Raw genomic sequence first — 20,100 nt, forward strand, 5'->3', positions numbered from 1 at the left:
GCATTAAGTTTATTTATCGCTGCTTAAGTATTTAGAACCACAGTGAACACGAAAAACAAGGGAACAGAAAAGCACTATACTCAGCAACATAAATAGTGCTACTTCAAATTTAACCTCAGCATCATTAAAATGCATGAAAATCCGACACATTCCTTAACAGAATATGCAGCTTATGCATGCACTGAAGGGTATAAATGCTCACATCAGCTCCTTACAAACTATGCTGTATTGTATAATGGGTTTAAATAACCCCCAAATCGCACCATAGTGGTAATTATAGATCCTGTCTGCTAGTAGGAATGAAAACATATTTTTGAAACTTGTTCATTTGTGGACGGGTCGTATTCGTTTTCGGACGCAATCGGACGTCTGTCTTCGTATAGATACAAGTCAGACGAATCTGCAAAAAGAAACAAAATAAATGAAATCCAATATTTCAACACTATACACATTAATAGTGTACTTAATATTCCCTTAAGAAATCAATACGAAACAGGTGTAAACATTATATTTAAACATGTTAAATAGTCCATTCCATTTACACAATTGATTGCTGACGTTATAACATTCTTAGCTTCACGGAAATAACAATTCTTTGCAAACCAAATGAGTGAGCGGTGGCAGGTATGCTGGCAGTGTTCGAGGTAGGTATTGTATGAGTGCGTGCAGAAATAAAATTATAAATCTGTAGTCCAAATCTCTTGCGCTTAAAATGTTCATTTCAGTTTGAATCATTTCAAAATTTATTGTTTCTTCATATGTTGCTTTTTAAGGTTTAAGATTAATAGATCAGAATATCTATTATCGTTTACATGTTTCTTGCGTAAAAAAGGCCTCTGTCCTCCACTGTCTCCACTATACCCTGAATGCAGACCGATAAATTTATTACCTCCCTTGGCTGGCTTTTTATCCAATCAGGTGTCTAGACTGGGAAGAGAACCAATCACAACACTCCTTTGCTTTTTAAATTATCTAACCGATAAAACCTGGCAACAAAAACAATGCAGAGGTTTTCTGAAAGAGGCGGAAGGAGTTCTTGCATCCATTGTTTCAAAGTTTCAGGTTTATCAATTAGTACATGTCTGTATGATTTCCTCAAAATCTGAGTCGCACAACGAACAAATCTTCGCTGCTGCGACCGCAATCTTTCTGGGCACTGGCAAGCTGGTAATAATTGTTGTAAACAAATACAATGCGGCGTGCTTATCAGTATCCATACATGTATACGTTGATACAGTTCATGCTCTCACCTTGCACTATTTTGGTCCGAGGATAGCTCTGAAGGACATAATCCTCAGTGGGCTGCTTTCTTTGAACTCGTAGTCATTGTTGATGACGAAATCGCTGGCGTACCACACGTTTGAGGCCAGTTTAAGGCTGCCTTGTCCTTGCGCACGGTTCGTGTCATAGGTGATCCCCGCTCTCTCATACGGGTTATACACACCTGGAATATAAAAAAGATAAAATCAATCAAAATGTTGAAAATAGTGTGTTAATTATGTCTGCTTTCCCCACTCTTCAAGCTGTATGATCTTTTCCACGTGACGGATTTAAAGGGGTACAGCGTAATTAAAACTGAAAGGACTAATGACTCATATTTCACGTTTTTAGCCCTCACTCAATCCTTCTACTGTCAGTTGTGAAAGGTAACCTGTGGCTCTGCAGTGCTCACTGAAACTTGTAAAAGTGGATAAGCACAGGCTACATCACATGGAAGCCAGTCCCCTGCTGTGGAACATACCTCTTAGTAATATATGTTTGGCAGCTTGACTCGTGAGTTTCACACCAACAAGAAAGAACATACGACACATGTTGTCTTATCCCAGTCCCGTAAGTTTGTTCAAATTTGCCTCTGTTCACTCAGCATTGAGTGGGTACCCGGTGGGATAAGTCATGTGATTGTACATAAGGTGGTGCCTAAAACTGTTTGGATGAACCGGGGTAATAATGTCTTAGTGCATTGAGCGAGTAGAAGTAGACGGATACACCAGCTTTGTAAATGTCTATTATTATAATATTACATCATTCTCACCTATTCTGTCCCCAGCTTCAACTTCGATCTGATCCTCAGCAGGGATGTTGACAATGTGTGGGCGAACAGCTGTAGCAGTTATCGAGTTCTGGCCAACCAGGGTGAATCTGTAAAAATACGAATATACCTGTCAGGAGCATTTAATGTGTTCTCATTAATTATTCAATATTACGTCACTCCATATGAAAACGATGAATGAACAGTTTTTTGTGAAGAGTATTTGTGAAGAGGCTTTCTCGAATAAAATAGACGCATTACTTCCAATGAATACTTTAACATGTACTTTCGTAATAATAGATGAACATCCTGAAATTATGATGTCACTGAAATGGCATCCTCGATTGTCGTGATTACAAGCTCCGCTCCCTAACGCCCGCTTTCAGTACTCCGTATATTGTCAATGGTTGAAGACTATGTAACTATTCATTACTCATGACGTGGCTAGAATTCACCACATGGCCACACTGTTGCGAGACTGAATTCAGTCTTCCGCCTTCGCTATTGGTCTTTTGAAACCCACACTTGTCCCCTGAGGCAACTCACAAACCCGGAAACCAATGGTCGGGATCGTTAAACAGTTAAAGAGCTTTTGCACTTACACGGCGGGATCATCGGTAGGCCGCCATATTTGAAAGACTGATGTTCCTGCGAACATAAGGTAGAACTCCCAGGCAATGACCTTGCCTGGGGCATCAATCATGTACATATCGTCGTAACCGGTAAAGGAGACGTAGCTGCCGAAGGTGCCACCTCGAGGTCGGATGTCGTTGTTGTTGCTGGGCCTTACAGTGCTTCCTTTCTCTGCAATAACAAAGCTAGAGTGATTCTGGCCTTCAGTTCTGTTGGCAAATTAGAACGGTAAGGTGAGCATCAATGGCCGTCTCTGTCTCGCCTGAAGCTGTGATCAATGAGAAATAGTGTACGGTTATTTCTCGTATTTAGGCAAAACACTACAATTGTAAGGTATAACAAATTATTGTGAGAATGGTGGAATCTACTTGAGGTGCTGTTCTTGAACACCTAATCGCCAGTGCATAACGCCATTTTCAAATAATGCTATGTGGCTTGGTGAGTTAGATCGCTGTGTGATGGCGGCTGGATCTTTAAGAGCAAACTCTGGAAGACATTCAACCTAACTGAAGTATTAGAATCTGAACCCCTAATATGACAAATGCATTTGATCTCTCTAATTGGCATGGTGTTTTCATAACGGATGATGGAGAACACACAGATTCACGTGTATGTTTGTAAAGTAACGTATGTTGTACACTTGTGTGCGTGAGCGCGCGCTTGTGTGTTTTGAAACCTTCCTATGGGGTCATACAATTTATTTTATAGAAAGGGGCATCAAAACACCATTCTTATGTCCACTTTCATTCATCAGACCGACAATTCCCATATACATACGTTGTTTTCCTGTATTTTTTGGAACAATTCACCCAGACAGTGGTCCACACTTACCGACACATTCAGGTGGGTCGCTGGTCATTTTGCCCGATGGGAGACACGCTAACATCAGACTCCCCTTGCTGACTGTGTAGCCCTCCTCACACTCGTAATACGCTACCTCACCCGTCTCTAACGTCCCCTCGGTGAGGACGTGGGCGTTAGCGCCGGCATCCGGGATCGTACACGCTAAGAACATAATACAACATGACATGACATTATCCTTGTTTGTTTGTTGTCACAGCAATATTACAGCTACTATGTGACGGCTGTCTGTATATAGTGGAGTCTTATTCAGACAATCCAGTGATTGACATCATGAGCATGCGTTTGATGAAGAAAATGTCTAACCCGGATCCTCACGACTGACATATAATTCACTTGATTGTCATGTTGTTTTTTGTTTTACGCCACACAGTAGCTATGTGGTGGAGGTCTGTGTGTAATCTAGACTGGACCAGACAATCTAGTGATAGAAACCATGAGCATCGATCTACATAACTGGCATACGATGACTTGTAGCAATATGATACAATCCCGTTTGTTGCCTCTCACGACAAGAGTGGCTGCTGAAAACCAAATCAAACCAGGATCTTCACGGTTTCAGGGTATAGATACAAGACTGCGGCATGTAAATAATCAATCTTAGCCAGCGTTTCCAATAGCTGACATCATCAGGATTCGATGAAATATGTTTGATAACGTTCCTGCGTTATATTATAAATAAAGAATTTGTGCCTGAATTTACTCACTGGCCATCTCCCCACAAGCTCCACACGTCTTCCTGCACTGTTGCTCCACCCAGCCGGACCCGGAGTAGTTATAACATACTTCCGGCGTCTCCACCATTATAGCCTCACAGTTCGGCAGTCGGTCCACGCATGGGATGTTGTCTAGTGATGGAAATTGAAAATAAATGTGCTTAGTTTGGAAATAACTTTGCTACAAGGTTCCAGTTGTAATGAACGTAATGTTAAACCCCTTTCCGCATTACTGTTAGGTGATAGGGTAACCAAGTTGTTCACTCATCTGCTCGTCACGCCGAAGACGTAACCCTTGGGTTCGATTACCCACATAGGTACATTCAGTGAAGTCAAATGTGTGGGAGGAATCGAACCCCGGCGAATACTTTAACCACTAGCCTACCCCTCCGGCCCAATCACTGTTGGAAATGGGTCCCGACTAACAAGTCCTTTGTATCTGGTTTGTTTGTTGTTTAACGCCACACACAGCGAGATTCTGTGAATAAGTCCGTCTGGACCAGACAATCCAGAGGTCATTATTATAAGCTTCGATCGTCGATACGGAGCAAATGGGATATGATGAATGATGTCAACCAGGCCGAAGACTTGATCCCCAAAATGGCTGCCTTTGACGCCAGCCATGGGCTGCTCAAGACCTATGCTAATCCGGGTTCTAACGAGTTACTCTTTTGTAACATAAGCCTAACGCAATGAGGTCACCAAGTCAATCTGGCCGCTTACAGACCAGGTCGGGGAATTCGCGGCGCGAAATTTCGTCCTTTTCGAATATATGTTCGTTCGGGTTATGTTTCTTGGTTTGTTAGGGTCATGCCTGTGCACGTGGGTTTCATCAACGTGACTAGCGTCTGACATAAGCTTCACCATCGGCTTTTCTCCAAATACAGCGGGTGTACCACGATATAACACGAATACTGTTATCAAACCCACTGCACTCACTCACTCCGTCATCTCAATCAGCTGATTGTGTACCCTCGAGACCAGTATGTCCGCATTACAATTGTTTAAAGTATATAACTTATCCTTCGAGAACATCTCAGTTGGCCGAATAAGACATGAGTAAGTCCAGTGTGTGTCGCCTATTGATTAATCAAAGACTTGCCAGTACACTGCTAACATACAATATCAGCGAATGTCCTCACAAACAGACTGGTGACTCAACGCTCTGAGAAAGTCATACAAGATTGTTAGTCAGTACCTGGCATTGCCTTCTGGCAAGTGAATGGGAACAGCGGCTTGTTGCTCTTGGATCGCTGAGCTCTCCACGTCATGTCCTTGTTGCTTCCACGACTGTAGGCATTCTGGCGCTTCCTGTTGTGGTGTGGCTTACCTGGAACATTGGTTTGCTGTATGAGAGTGTTTTCATTTGATATTCATGATAACTCAAGCACATGAACAGCCAAATGCATGGTAACAACCTACACACATTCTCAGAACAAATCATGACCATTCACACACACACACACACACACGCACGCACGCACGCACGCACGCACGCACGCACACACACACGCACACACACACACGCACACCCTGCATGTCATATACAAAATTAGTGACCTCCACTCACCAACCACCCGAGACCACGCCTGCAAAATTGAGAACAAAATGGGTGACACCCCCACCTCCCTTTAATTCACCATGATGCCCCCTATCCATAAATAATCACCGGTCCCTTACAAAAGTTGCAATATGCACCAGAAAACAAAACCATTACACTTTTAGATAAGGTGGAATATGGATTGTAAACCAGAACTTGTAAACCACACAGGTTATCAGCTGAAAAGCACATACCCTTGTACCAGTTGGAGTATCCATTCGAACCGACAAGCTCCTTGTCAATATCCCACTCAAAGTCAGTCTTACTCTTCCCTTTCCTCTTCATACCGAGCCACTGGGGTGACGTTGGTCGTCTGGAAAATAGCATCATTAGATTGGTATTAAGAAGATGGTCATACAGGCAATAGTGTCATCAGACCGATGTACCATTCATTGGGGCAGCGGGGCAATGTCCACTTCGTACATATATATGAGTGAGTTTAGTTTTACACCGCACCCACCATTGCTACTGCTATATGGCGGCGGTATGTAAATTGTCTGGAGCAGACAATTCAGTTATCGCAATGGATAACTGTCCACTCTGCTAATGTAAGTGTCTATAACAAACGGCACTGGACCAAGTGGAATATGCGGGCACTACCCATCTGTGTTGGTCACTGGCCTTCGGCCACAAATCACTCCTCTAAAGTGCTTGAAAAATACTGTTCCAACAAAATCACAAGCAGGGCATTACTACCAGGAAATACGAACACTTTTTGAGAACCTAGACATGCTTAAACCTGTAGGTTGATGAAATTTGCAAAAGTCTACTTCAGTTAGAATCGTCTTCAATTATTAACCAGTTCATAACCTTTTATGGTTTTGTTGTATCAGTGTGTATACCTATATAATTTTTAAATATTTTGGTCAACTATACCTTCTGTTAAGTGTTCTGTTAAAAATAACTGTCTTAAGTCAGTGATACAATTAAAGGGCTGGTACGTTGAGGCCAAAATGCTAACATATTTTATGAACGTTTTATGTAAATCCCCAGTCGGATAATGGGAGGTAACTCTAATTTTGTTTTGGGGAATGAAGTATCGCATGCGCACGCCGAGCATGCAGATAGAAAGTCGAAGCACGTGTGCAGAAGAGGTGATGAAAATGTCATTCCTTTGAGGCCTTTAGGAAGAGAACGTATATGGTCAGAAAGTGTTCAAAAACCGAACGTACACCGAATAAGATTGAATGCCGAGAATAAGCAAATATACGAAATGACTTCATTGTACACGTCTATGAATGTAGTGTACAGAGGGTGTAACAACACTTACTCGTATTAAACACATGTCATGGAACGCACAAACTTGTTGTTCTGAATGTGACAATGCGTGAGTGAGTTTAGTTTTACTCCGCACTCAGCAGTATTCCAGCTAAGTTGTAGCCGACTGTAAATAATCGAGTCTGGACCATACAATCCAGTGTCCAACAGCATGAGCATCGATGTACGCATCTGGCATACGACGACCAAGTGTCAGCCAAGTATGCGAGCCTGACCACCCGGTCCTTTTCGACGCCTGTTGCGACAACCAAGGGTTACTGAAGACCAATCTAACCCGGAGCGTCACATTTAACACTCATCAGTAGCTAAAGGCAGTCTGTGTACATATTTCCAATGAACATGTGGCGATGGGAGGTGAATTTTAATCGTTATTTACCACCACACTGTCATATGGCAGTCTCGAGTTTGGGCTAGACAAACCAAAGGGGGATATCAGGAGCAACGTCTAAGAGCAGGGGATACACTTGATCAACCGTGTCACCAAAACCAGTCACTTAATTCATTTAGTCGATTATTTGATAGTAGACAGCAAACAGTTCAACTTACGATATTCTTTCAATAAAGTCGGAATCCTCCTGGGTCTTCATGGCCACGACAAATGCGTTGTAGGAGTTACACGTCTCCTCGGCTACAGCATACGACGTTGGGGTGTCGAAGAAACGATAGCAGTAGCCGTTGTGAGGAATCCAATCGGTGGGGCAATCTGACATTGTAATGTATAGGACTTAGCTTCATCCGATCCTCGCAATTGCAAAGGGTTGGGTAGTGGCAGCAATATACATGGTTGTACGTATGAGAGTTATATACTGTTATATAATGGGGAGGTCAACTGCGGGACAGGTTAATGTTTGAAGAGGTGGGTCAATTATAGAATGGGAAAATCAACTGCAGGAAAGGTTAACGTTTGGACAGGTGGGTCAACTATAGAATGGGGAGACTGTAGGACAGGTAAGTCCAGTATGTCTATGTGGGTAGGACAGGTATGTCAACTTTAGGACAGTTAAGTAAACTGTAGGATAACGTGACTATAAAACAACCACTTGATGCTGTATAGAGTATATTTCCCTGGTTATATCATAGCACAATATTTAAATATCAGGTGCCCAGACCTCACAAACCGTGTGTTAGGTAATTCAGTAGTTGTCCAGTTGCCACTTAAGGTACATGGTCAGAAGTGCATTCCGCACATAGATATTATCAGATGTCGAGTTGCATGTTCAGTTGCATGTTCTGTGGTTGACTTACGCATAGCCACCAGGTGTCCAATCGTCGGTAGACGTACAAGGTATGTAGTTGACTTACCACCACATACATAGCCAAAACGTGTCCAATCCAGTAGGAGTATTTGTTATTTTATTACCTTACCTCCACACACATAGCCACCGGGTGTCCATTCGCCGGTGGAAGTACATGTCCTGGTCAATTCTCCCTCGCCCGAGGAGCACTTATATAGAACTTTTTCGCCCATCTTGTATGAATTCTTGACATCTACAATTTCGGCATCGTCAATGGCATCAGGCTTTGGACATGACACCTCATTAACTGAAAAGTAGAGTGTCGCTTTGAATAATGGACTCTTATCTCACACCTGTATGCACAAATACAGTTTAAACACCTGTCACGTCATACACCTCACCACATCTTACACAATCATGAAGCTGATATTCCCCAATTTCTGATGAGCGTCAATATTCTTGAAGACACGGTAGCAAATTTATATGCGGGGTAAATTAGTATTGACAAGTCGGAGACGGCAAATTCGGAATATAACGTCATAGGGCTCCTTAGCTGGCTCCAGAACTAGATGTGCCAAATTGTCAGTGAGGCGAACGAACGTTTTCACTCAAGTGTGTCTTGAGATTTTCACCTTTTTTAGGCGTGCTGTCATATTTGATTTCACTGAGACAAGACTTGAAACACCCTCTGATCGCCTGATCCTGGTCCTTGCAGAAGTCGCTGTTGGCCTCGATCAGTTCCTTGCAGTCGGGGTAGTTGTCAGCCGGGCGACCTGGCCGGGTATTGTATATTAGTGATGAGAAACACGTTCATTCATTCATTCATTCATTCATTCATTCATTCATTCATTCATTCATTCATTCATTCTATATGTACATATACATTGTCATAACCATACAAAACCACAATGATGTCATATACATTGTCATATGTAATTTATCTGAGAACTGAAATGGAATGGAAAAATACGAAAAGGACAGTGAAATTTTGGGAAACACATAGACGTCTCTCTTGTGTTCTATTGAAGTCATTCACAAAGGAAGAGATATCTAAATTTGTTCTATATGATGCAATCAGGCGATATAGAACAGCCACTTGCATTTAAGCTTGAGAGTGTAATCAAGCATTATAGAAACCAACTACCAACTTTAGTAGGGACCAAAGATGCAAGATGAATCCTGAGCATGACTTGATTTCATCCTAGATATTCGTCAGTTTTAGCAACTGTAAGTCATGATTGTATCGTTTCTGATAGCACTCAGTAAAGTTAACGATCGTGTATTGACTAACGGATCAGCGAATGATATTATCAACATATGTTACTGAAAATTCTCACCAATGAGACTGACATCACAGTAGTTTCTTTCGCAGTTGTCGTGCGATACGTAGCACCATGGGGCGATGCCGTCGCCAGGGTTACGGCAGTAGTTGGAGTCCAACCCGTCACCAAAGTCACTGCAGAGAGACATTGATAAACACATATTTACATTTTACCATGAAATGACCATCACTGGCATTCGTCTGGGGTAATGGTGAGGAGACATTTGCTCAATTCATAAATAAATCATTACAAATCAGCTGTAGTCATTTCAGAGACACATTGTCGTTGAGGTGGTTAAAATGATCGATAATCGAAAACATCGTAGACAGGAAAAAATATTAATGATTATCGATGTGAAATGTGTGCTATCGATATTATTAACTTTAGGGAGTGAGTGAGTTGCAATTTATAGTCAATCAACCTTTTGTGATAGAAACATATTTTTCTCACAATATACAAATTTTGGACTTTATTAATCGCCTGCTTCTAAATTATGTTCCGGACGCTGTTTCGCTAATAATCCAAGCAAAACCATGTCACCACTCACCTGTGATGTGTGTATATTCCATATTCATTTCTTTCAGACAGTCTTGACTTTTTTGCTTAAGATAGATCTCTGATATCTATCGCAAATCAATCGATATTTACTTTGCAATAATCGATCTATATAATGATCCATATCAATAGCCAGCCCTAATTGGTAAATACATAATTTCATCTTGATATATATGACCAATAATACGTATTTCTTTATGGTAAATGGGAGGAAACATAATATGTACTTATGTAATCAAGCAGTTGATGCCTTTTATATATCCTTTCTATCGTTACTTGCTACCTTGGATATGGCGAGAGTACCTACCCGGGAGCGAAAGGGTGGTGTGGACATTCTGTCATCTGTGACCAGGGGAGGCAGGGGATGGTGTTGTGGGTAAAGCCAATGGTTCCTCGGTAGCTCGCGCCTTCATCAGCGATGTTGTAGGCTTGTTCTTCCTCTAGAAGAAGTGCAAAACCGTTACATTTCAGGGGTTTGGATGTTCTTACATGTTTGACGTCCGTTACACGTTATTATGTTAATATATGTTTGGTTGCCATCAGTTTGATGTTGGTATATTCTGTTTATTCATGTTTGACGACCGTTAATCACGCTATGATGTTATTAATGTTTGGATGCCGTTAGTATGAGGCAGTGGCATGTTTGACGACCGTTACATGTTATGATGTTATTACATGTTTGGATGCCGTTAGTATGAGGCAGTGGCATGTTTGACGACCGTTACATGTTGTGATGTTATTACATGTTTGGATGCCGTTAGTATGAGGCAGTGGCATGTTTGACGACCGTTACACGTTATAATGTCAACATCTGTTTGGATGCCGTTAGTATGAGGCAGTTACATGTTTGACGACCGTTACACGTTTTGATGTCATCATATGTTTCGATGCCGTTTGTTTGAAGTTGTTATATGTTTGATGACCGTTACACGTAATGATGTCATTATACGCTTGGATGCCGTTAAAGGCCTGGATGTTGTTGCATGTTACGATGCCATTACCGGACTGGAGGATGTTACTGGATATCATATCGGTTGGTTATTACGACGTTTACTGTTACATGGGTGGATATCATATGGCTGAATGTAGTTCTGGGTAATGGAGAGACATGGTGTATACACACCATTTAAACCACCTTGGACCGGTTGTTAACTTAACAGTCTGTTACCTCCTAATGTCGTTAGTCATAAACACCATTTTGCGAGTTAAGTACACCATTAAAAAGGTAATTTAGGTGTGTTCCTTTAATGTCACATTACCATCCTGTTAAAAGTTAACAGAGTTTTGAACAAGACAACCCACTGGTATTAATAAGAGTCGGTCAAATATATTAAGGGCTGGTTACCAGATAACCGAGTTTTGAAAAACCGGGCCATGGCAACTTACTGGAGTTATTTTTTAAGTTATCATCGGGGATATATACATGCAAGTGTTGTACAAAACATGTACGACAATAATTTCATTATTTTAAGTGTTTCGAAGAGACCCATAACAAACTGACGTCACAAGGTACAATTGAAAATGACGTCACTCACAATGCATGTGAATGTCGTCACAAATGTGATGACGTTACAACAACTTGCCAGCTGGGATGGTTTCCTTGTCTCGAGTTAAGATAAAGAAACCCACATTTTCTCATTTAGGAAACAATTTGAGTATTCTCAAGGAAAATGTATTAGAAATCCTCATGGATTTGAAAAACATGGTTCATTTGGGTGAGTGAGTGAGTGAATGAGTTTAGTTTTAATCCGCTTTTAGCAATATTTCAGCAATATATCACGGTGGAGAACAGTAAATAGTAAATAGGATTCACACATTATGCCCATTTAGGGAATCGAACCCGGGTATTCTGCGTGACGAACGAACGCGTTAATCACTACTCAACCACGCCTGGTTCACTTGGGGCAGTAGTAATAATGACATTTGTATAGCGCTGACTTTGGCCACGAACGGCCAATGCCCAAAGCGCTGGTAAGCACAATGGGATAACTATTACCCCTGATAACCCAAGTTGCCTGTGAGGCCATGGAAGGTTAAAAGTAACATGACATATACCATTGGGTACCCATTTTCTGCAAGGTGAACAGAGGCAAGTTTCAACATTACTCACAAGTTATTACCGACCTATATACTCCTGTGAACTACATACTTGTGACCATCTTGACTGTAGCCTTGAATCCGGAGCACTCCTCTTCCAGATCTGATCTGAACTGGATCTTGGCGCTGTTGTACAAAGTGACCACACTTGGCTTGTATCCCGTTCCGGTATTTCTGTAAAGTGGGCATAAGTATTATCCATTTGCATTTGCTTAAATCCAGCGGTTATAATATGGGAAACTGCTTTAACTATACAGCTTCAGCGTCAAAGAAAGCTAAAGGGAAAATACCTTGGAAATATGAATAGATGAATGATGACACGAGGTCAGACAATGTAAGCATGTGTTGTACAGAGCTTGAGAAATGTTTTGAAACATGTAGAACTTGAAAACAGTTTCACTGTTTGAAGTATTTCTGGTGAGGTCACGTGATATACAGCGTTACATCACAAACAATAATGACGTCATAATAAAGTATTCGGGGTGATGCAGTATTTCAAGTTATCACTTAACGTCGGAGCGGTGGGGTAGCCTAATGGTTAAAGCGTTCGCTCATCACACTGAACAGCCAGGTTCTATTCCCCACATGGCTACTGTGTGCGAAGCCCATTTCTTCTGTCCTTTGCCGTGATATTGCTGGATTGCAGCTTAAAGGGGCATAAACCCAAACTCACTCACTCACTGTATGAGATTACCTGAGACTTGGCTGGCCGATCTTGTTGTAGTGTATATCCACATGGTCACCTTCCTTCAGACAAAACGTTTCATCGTCAAAGTCAATCACGATCACGGAGTCCTCCTCAGATCCCTGAAAAGTTTAATTACCTTGTGTAAAGTATGCAATGAATTTCCTCTCTGCATGTAAACTGAATAAGGCTCGTATGCGGCGTTATTTTAATTCCTGACATCATATTTGTAAGAAATAGAAATATAGTATTCAGCTTGGAGACTACTATTTCGAGTTTATTGAATGTTTTAATAATGTAGTAAATTCAAAACAGGTCACTGAACAATTATGTCTAAATCTTCAGAGGCAACCTCGAAGTCATGAAAAAATAAAATATTACATTGTTTAATCTATTAGTCACATTATCATAACGGGTGTGGTTTTTAAAACGGGTACCCGAGTCATTACCACCCACTCCGGGTAGCCGTCCCAGCCCTAAACCTGAATTCTCGTTAAGACTACTACAAGATGTGCATTAGACAATGTCACAGTAAGATATGCGCCAACAGCAACACGATATTTATCAATCATGGGCGTTGCTACCATTACAGAAAAGCCCGGGTTTTCACCTTATTGTTGCTACAAAGGCTGGGTAAGCCCTCAATACCATCTTCATATAAAACTGTGCAGCCCATGGGACTAACGCGAAAAAATGACTTGCTATGCGCCTGTTATGACTGGACATGACACCGTTCATTAGACACTGTTCTTTTTAAGAACGGATTGAGTTATTTCCCTTTGATATAGTTGGGCAACCTATAAATTGCAAAGGTAGAGCGATCGCATCAAAAAGTTGGCTATCTGAATCATAAGAAATTATGAGGAAATCGGAGAGGGAATTGAAAGGATATTTGTTCAGGAAATACCAAACAACCACTCATTCAATACAATGGACCTGCTAGACGCGACAGCGATCGTATTCAGCTACTAGTCATCATTTACGTGTTTTTAAATTCTATTGACATCGTTAGGGACGTTAAAAATAATTGTGACATCCAGTTTAAGAGATATACAACCTAACCGATCTTTATCGGTACAATTAACACTGGTCAAGAAACACTCCAAGATGATGTTTCCTCCCTGCATTGTGTTATTGGATTACAACACCCTCCGCACGTCGTGTAAATAAAAACGTAGTGGATTATTTTGATGGAATCTTACCGTCAGTAGCCAGGTGCATTGTGTACTCTTGGGGTAATTATCTGGGTAGTTGGGGGTGCTCAAAGTGGCAGTCGGGTTCTCGGGGGTCAAGTCAATCGCCTCCCCGCACCCTGGGGAAACATTAGGATTAGTTAAATTCATCCGACAAAATCCTCATGTAGGAACATAGAAAACGAAATATCAGCATAAGACTTTGATGTGGAATTTATAAAATTTAAAGTTAACGAGGGAAGGTGATTGGAAATTGAATTAATTCAGGGCTTATGCCAATTGTGTAACAGTGGAACTGAAAATGGGTATCATTTTATCCCTGCTATAGGAACGTAAGGCAGCGTTATCTACCGTGTATACGTCACCACAATGTAAATATTCACACATGTAAACAGCTAATGGATTCATAGTCTAGCGATGCATTAAACAATATATGTAGACATGTTTGTCAAAGCTCCATCTTAAGAGAACAGTATGTGTGAAATCTGTAACATACGTATGTAAATACATTTATGCACTGTATGTAACTAATGTTTGATGAAATCGCACTATGTGTATATGGAACAATAGTCTTCATACAAATAAACAACTTGACCTGACGCGCAGTGAACGCCAAAACGCCATGGTGTCAACTGTAAACAGGTTGTGCAATCAGGGAGTCGGGATTTTAGTGTTAAAATCGCACGGGCATCCTTTTCCGTGATACAGTGATTATGATTATATTTGGAATTACACTTTCTCAGTAAAGAACAATTTCTGATATTCTGGATTGCAGACTTTTTGAACCCATTTGTATGAATGCGCCAAGCATTATTCTAGCGCCAAAGGACACGCATTCACAACATGGTGACCTTGACCTTGTAACGACCAAGGTGAGAGTAAGCTATTAGCACATGTATTTTCGTGAAAGATACCGAAAGAGACGATGAAGCTGTTTTACCCTTACCCCAAGCCCACTCACTGACATCAAAGCAAAACACAAGTATATCGACAAAAGGTATAAGTATATAAAGGTTCAGTATCATTATACGAAAATGCAACAAAGATTTAACAGGGCCCTTGATGGTCATTCAGAGGCTGAAAGTTCATACAGAAAATGTATTCATGGAACATAATTTGTTATAAAATGCTGAACGTTAAGGATTTGTCACTTTTTTCATAATATTTATCACGACTCCATTTTCAGCAGATATCAAAATAATTATCTTGAGTTGGGTTTTCGTTGTTCAACGGTTGCCAACAGTTACCATATTGCAGAGGCACGTAGTAGCAGACAAACAGTGTAAGAGCGTGGTCGGTTCCTGAGATCTGGCTGACCGGAGTTTTGCCGTCTGCGACTATCTTGGTGGTGCTGTCTAACGTAATGGTCTCCTCATAAGCGTACATGTCTGAAACGGAGCGAAAATGCTGTTGATGGTCAGTGGGTGGATAATATGTAGAGCATACTAAACGACCTTCCGTGTAATACCATTTATATCAAACGAGTAGGGGATTTGATGCTAAATCTTTCACGATAAAAATGGTATTTCACGGAAGCGAGTTTAGTATTCTGTTTTCTCGCCAACAAAAATTGATAGAAACCACGGCGTACAGTGTGCTGACTCAGCGACTCACCTTCAACATTTTGGCAGGACTTGTGCAGACGGTAGAATGTGAAAGGTTTCTCATTCTTTATTGGAATTTCCTCAAAGTTAAATCCATCGTCTTTGCAACAAAACTCGAGAATCGTGTTGTCACCGCTCTTCTGCCCGAGTGTGAAACTGCCGGCTTCAAAACCTGTCACAACGAAAACATACGTTACTTTTATCTTTCGACTTTCAAACAGCGCGTGATTGAGTAACCTTTGACAGCACCGTGGACTGTTATTGGCAATTATCACAGCTTGATGTTTGAAGAAACTATGAAGTGTATCAGGCGTTGACAGCTAGAGTGAAGCCAACAGGTATGTGAGACCAAACCACGAACATATTCGATAGCAAACGGGATTCGAACCCACAATTTCTGTCGTCTGATGAGCCGTCTGGAAAGTATTAACCAGACTGCAGCCCCTTGAAGGGCAGCGCTGCATTTTGCCAGGTCCAGAGTTTACGGGATACGTATTCCATATATTCAAATGAATAGGCAATGCACCATCATGAAGCTACACACTAAGCGTGGTACATAGCGACGTTATTTTACTTGTTGCGTGCATAACCTGTGTAAAAATTGCATTAAAACGCTTTTAATTGTTTATCCCCATTTTAGGTTCAACTGTTGTTTTCAAAAGGAAAGAACATTTACAGCTATTCTGTATATTCGAGAGCACATTCCAAACAATGCCAAACAACTTAAACAGAATGTGGACGCACCTTCCGGGCAGCTGTCTCCTTCGTTGTGCAGGCAATATCTTCCCATAGGCCACTTGCCTTCTCCTCCGTCAGTGACACACAGAGGTAGGGTACTCTTCGCCCCCATAGAGGCTGCCAGATGGAACACTTTGGACGTCCTACCGGCGGAATCCCCCTCGTGCTCTATCATCTTTTCTTTCATCCCCTCGGGGCAGCCATCCTTGGGTTTCGGCATCGACAGCTTGCCGGGACCCCAGCCGGCAACCTTGGAAGCTACGAGAACAAACACGTGTAACCATAGTGAACGTTATAATGAAGACAACGATGATTTGTTTGTTTTTTAGAGCCGAAACTATCAATATTGCAGCTATATGGTAGCAGTATGAAAATAATCAGACAATCAAGTGATCTATCACATTAACATCGATCTATGTATTGGTGATGCGACACATGCCAACCAGGCCAGCGCCGACCACTCGATCACGTTAGTCGCCTCTTACGACAAACATGGGTTGCTGAAGACAGTTGTAACCCGATCTTTACGGGTAACGATGATAATGCTGATGAAAATGACTTTTTGAATATTGTTATTACAGCCAAAAGTATCTTATGGCAGTTATTCTTGCGCACAATCAGCTGGCTTCGCTCCACGACCCCTTTCGTGCCTATGAGAAATCAAAACATGATGTCATTGTTTGGATGAAGAGGGAATTCAAACCACGGACCTTCTGATCCCACTTTGGACGCCTTGTCGATTTTACTAAAGAGTTTAACCCAGGCAGGACGTAAGGTTGCCAAATGAGAGATGACTTCACATGTGTGTAACTTATGTAACGGGTGTAGCGGTATAATTTTCTAAAATATCTATTCCTTCACCGATTCCGTTGAGAATTGAAATATATGTTAATCATAACATCTACTAATAATATATGATTGCAAAAGTCTAGATTTACATTTTTTGGATGACTCCATGCCCTGCTATAATCAACACTATTATTTTTTTGTAATTGAAAACACAAAATCAAGCCTATTACAAATCCATACCTAATCGTGTTCTTTATTCACATATACGTGTCAAAAATGATACTCGAGGAATAGGAACCGAATTATTTGCATTGGTCCATGTTTGTTTATGAAGAAACGACTATACATATTTCAGCACTATCTTTGTCTAATTCTTTCTTTACAATTTTTTTCACTCATTTACAGGTACGGTAAATGCAGTCAAAAATTGGCACTTGGTATATAAGACAATAGGTAGTATTTCTGTAGAATGAGGTTGCTGAATGCCACTTAAACAGCACTATATCCTTGTCCAATGGTAGATACGTCTGCATGAAGAAGCAAAGAAGCCGCATCGCCTGACTGGGTTTCTGAGTTTCCTTGTGGGCACTTACGCGCCTTCTTTGGATCGGCACATCCGGATTCCGGGTCAACTCCTGAAGTGCACTCGCACCTGCATTTGCCGTCTCTCTTGACCACGTAGCTGTCCTTCACACATTTAGTGGTGAAGTCTGGACAGTCCTTTTCTGTGGAGGAGGAGGACCATAAATAAACATATGACGTCAGAATCATGGAGAAAGCAGTAGTTGCCTGCTGGAGATTTTGTTTGATCTTTAACGATTCATTCAGCAATATTCCTGGAATATGTAACTAAGCTAATCGGGAACAGACAAACCTATCATAAGACTGTTGGGGATACATGATAAAGTTCCTGAACGTTCTTACAAAGAAGTTGCTATCCATATTAGGTGTATGCCTTGAAGAGATCGGTATTAACAACAGGAAGATCTGCTTGTCTTAGGAAATGGCAATGGGTCAGGTGCCGTGTGTGGTTGGTCCGATGCCGAATCGAGTACCAACTGTCCAAGTGTTGTGTGTCAGACACAGAGTACGACAAAGCCACAGGCCCGCCAGCCCGCTTCTAGTAAAAGTTTAGCAGGACCTGTACATCGCTACAGTCACTGGCCCGACAGTGAAAGCTGTCAAAACCGGTATCTGTCCAATCCGGCAAGTTGTCAACACCAGCCTAAAATCTCAGTCTTATCCTTGGCTTATACATGTATCATCAGCTCTACAATCCAGCATGCTGTCTAAACCGGACTATTTCTTCAGCCCAGATGAGTACCGGTTTAGACAGCTTCCACTATAATACACTTTTAACTCATGCTAAACTGTGGCCGGATAAATGATGGTATTTTACACAAACCTTTACATTTGTAGCCCAGGTTGATCTCAGCAGCTACATAATACAGATGTCCTCCAACATGGAAATCTGGTGCCTCGTACAGGATGGACAGAGTTTGTTTACCGTTCTTGCTGTTCATCTAGTAAACACACACACACATAATATGCATAATTAAGGTGTCTCTGAGATACGAGTGCGTAATCCCTTCTTTGTGAGAGACTATTTATTTCAGTCTGCGGGTGAGGAAAGAGAAGTATACAGTCATGTTTCATGGTAAAATATCATACCAACACCAAATGGTTATTCGATGGTGATGCAAAGAAAAGCAAAAAGAAAAAAAACCCGGAAATTTTCGAAACAATGAAATCTCTTAAAAGTAAGCATTCATGTTTATGTCGCCTATTTGAAAAAAAAACTTGTCAAAATTAGAGTTGCAGTTCTCCTGCTGTTCTGTATATATGCTTCGCCTTGGAAAACATTACTTGTCCCATGATTATTGACCACAGAACGTATTTATAGAAACATTAATTGTCCATTGCCACCCGTAGAGAATATAGAAAACAATTATTGATTTTTTATTCATTTGTTTTTTTATAGCAGCAATGTAACACATTGTGCATTGTATCCTACAGAAGGTATGTAACATATTGACTGTCCTTTGTTTCGTGTAGAGAATATGCAAAACATTAATTGTTCACTTTTTTAACTTTTATGCAGCAAATTAAATTCCATCTACACAGGATAATGCATTACATTAATTCTCCAATCGTTTTTCAACAGATGATATGCAAAAGAATATTTCTTCATTGTTCCATATAAAAGGTATTTAAAACCTTAATTGTTGATGTTTTATTTACAGTTTTCCCCCAAAACATTAATTGTTAAGTGGCCCCAACTGAGTAACCTTCTCGTAGTGAGGCGATGTGGATTTTTAACACTGAAAAAATAAGGTCAACAGTTAAAATGAGGAGTGGATGAACTGATTGTAAGATAGCATTTCAAAACTACGGAGTGGTCGAGAATTCGACCTTGAGCCAGGCGAACTGATCATCAACGGATCCTGTTACGAAGACGAACCGATACCCTGGGAAAGGAATTCTGGAATAAGCAATTAACCCCAACCTGTCATAAACTAATCACACACAGCAGTTCATCATGTCTATCCCTGAACTCAACCCGGCCCAGATGCTTGTGGCGTTATACATACAACGCCATACTTACTCCTATAGGGTAATGGATGAGTGACGACACGTCATATCCGGTGAAGTTGAGAGTCGTGGATGCTGGAAGCTGGATGTACTGGTCTTTGAGGGCTGCAATTGAAGGACAGTGAGAACTTTTACATTTGACACTCAGCAACATGTCTCACTGAGACATTTAT

At 41.1% G+C, this 20,100-nt stretch overlaps 1 pseudogene; it reads right to left on the reverse strand.

Annotated features, from left to right (window-relative positions):
- Positions 1-20,100, reverse strand: part of LOC137256537 (uncharacterized) — a 33,055-nt pseudogene continuing 12,955 nt past the window's right edge.

Source organism: Haliotis asinina, chromosome 11 (genome assembly GCF_037392515.1).
Source record: "Haliotis asinina isolate JCU_RB_2024 chromosome 11, JCU_Hal_asi_v2, whole genome shotgun sequence".
NCBI lineage: Eukaryota > Metazoa > Mollusca > Gastropoda > Lepetellida > Haliotidae > Haliotis > Haliotis asinina.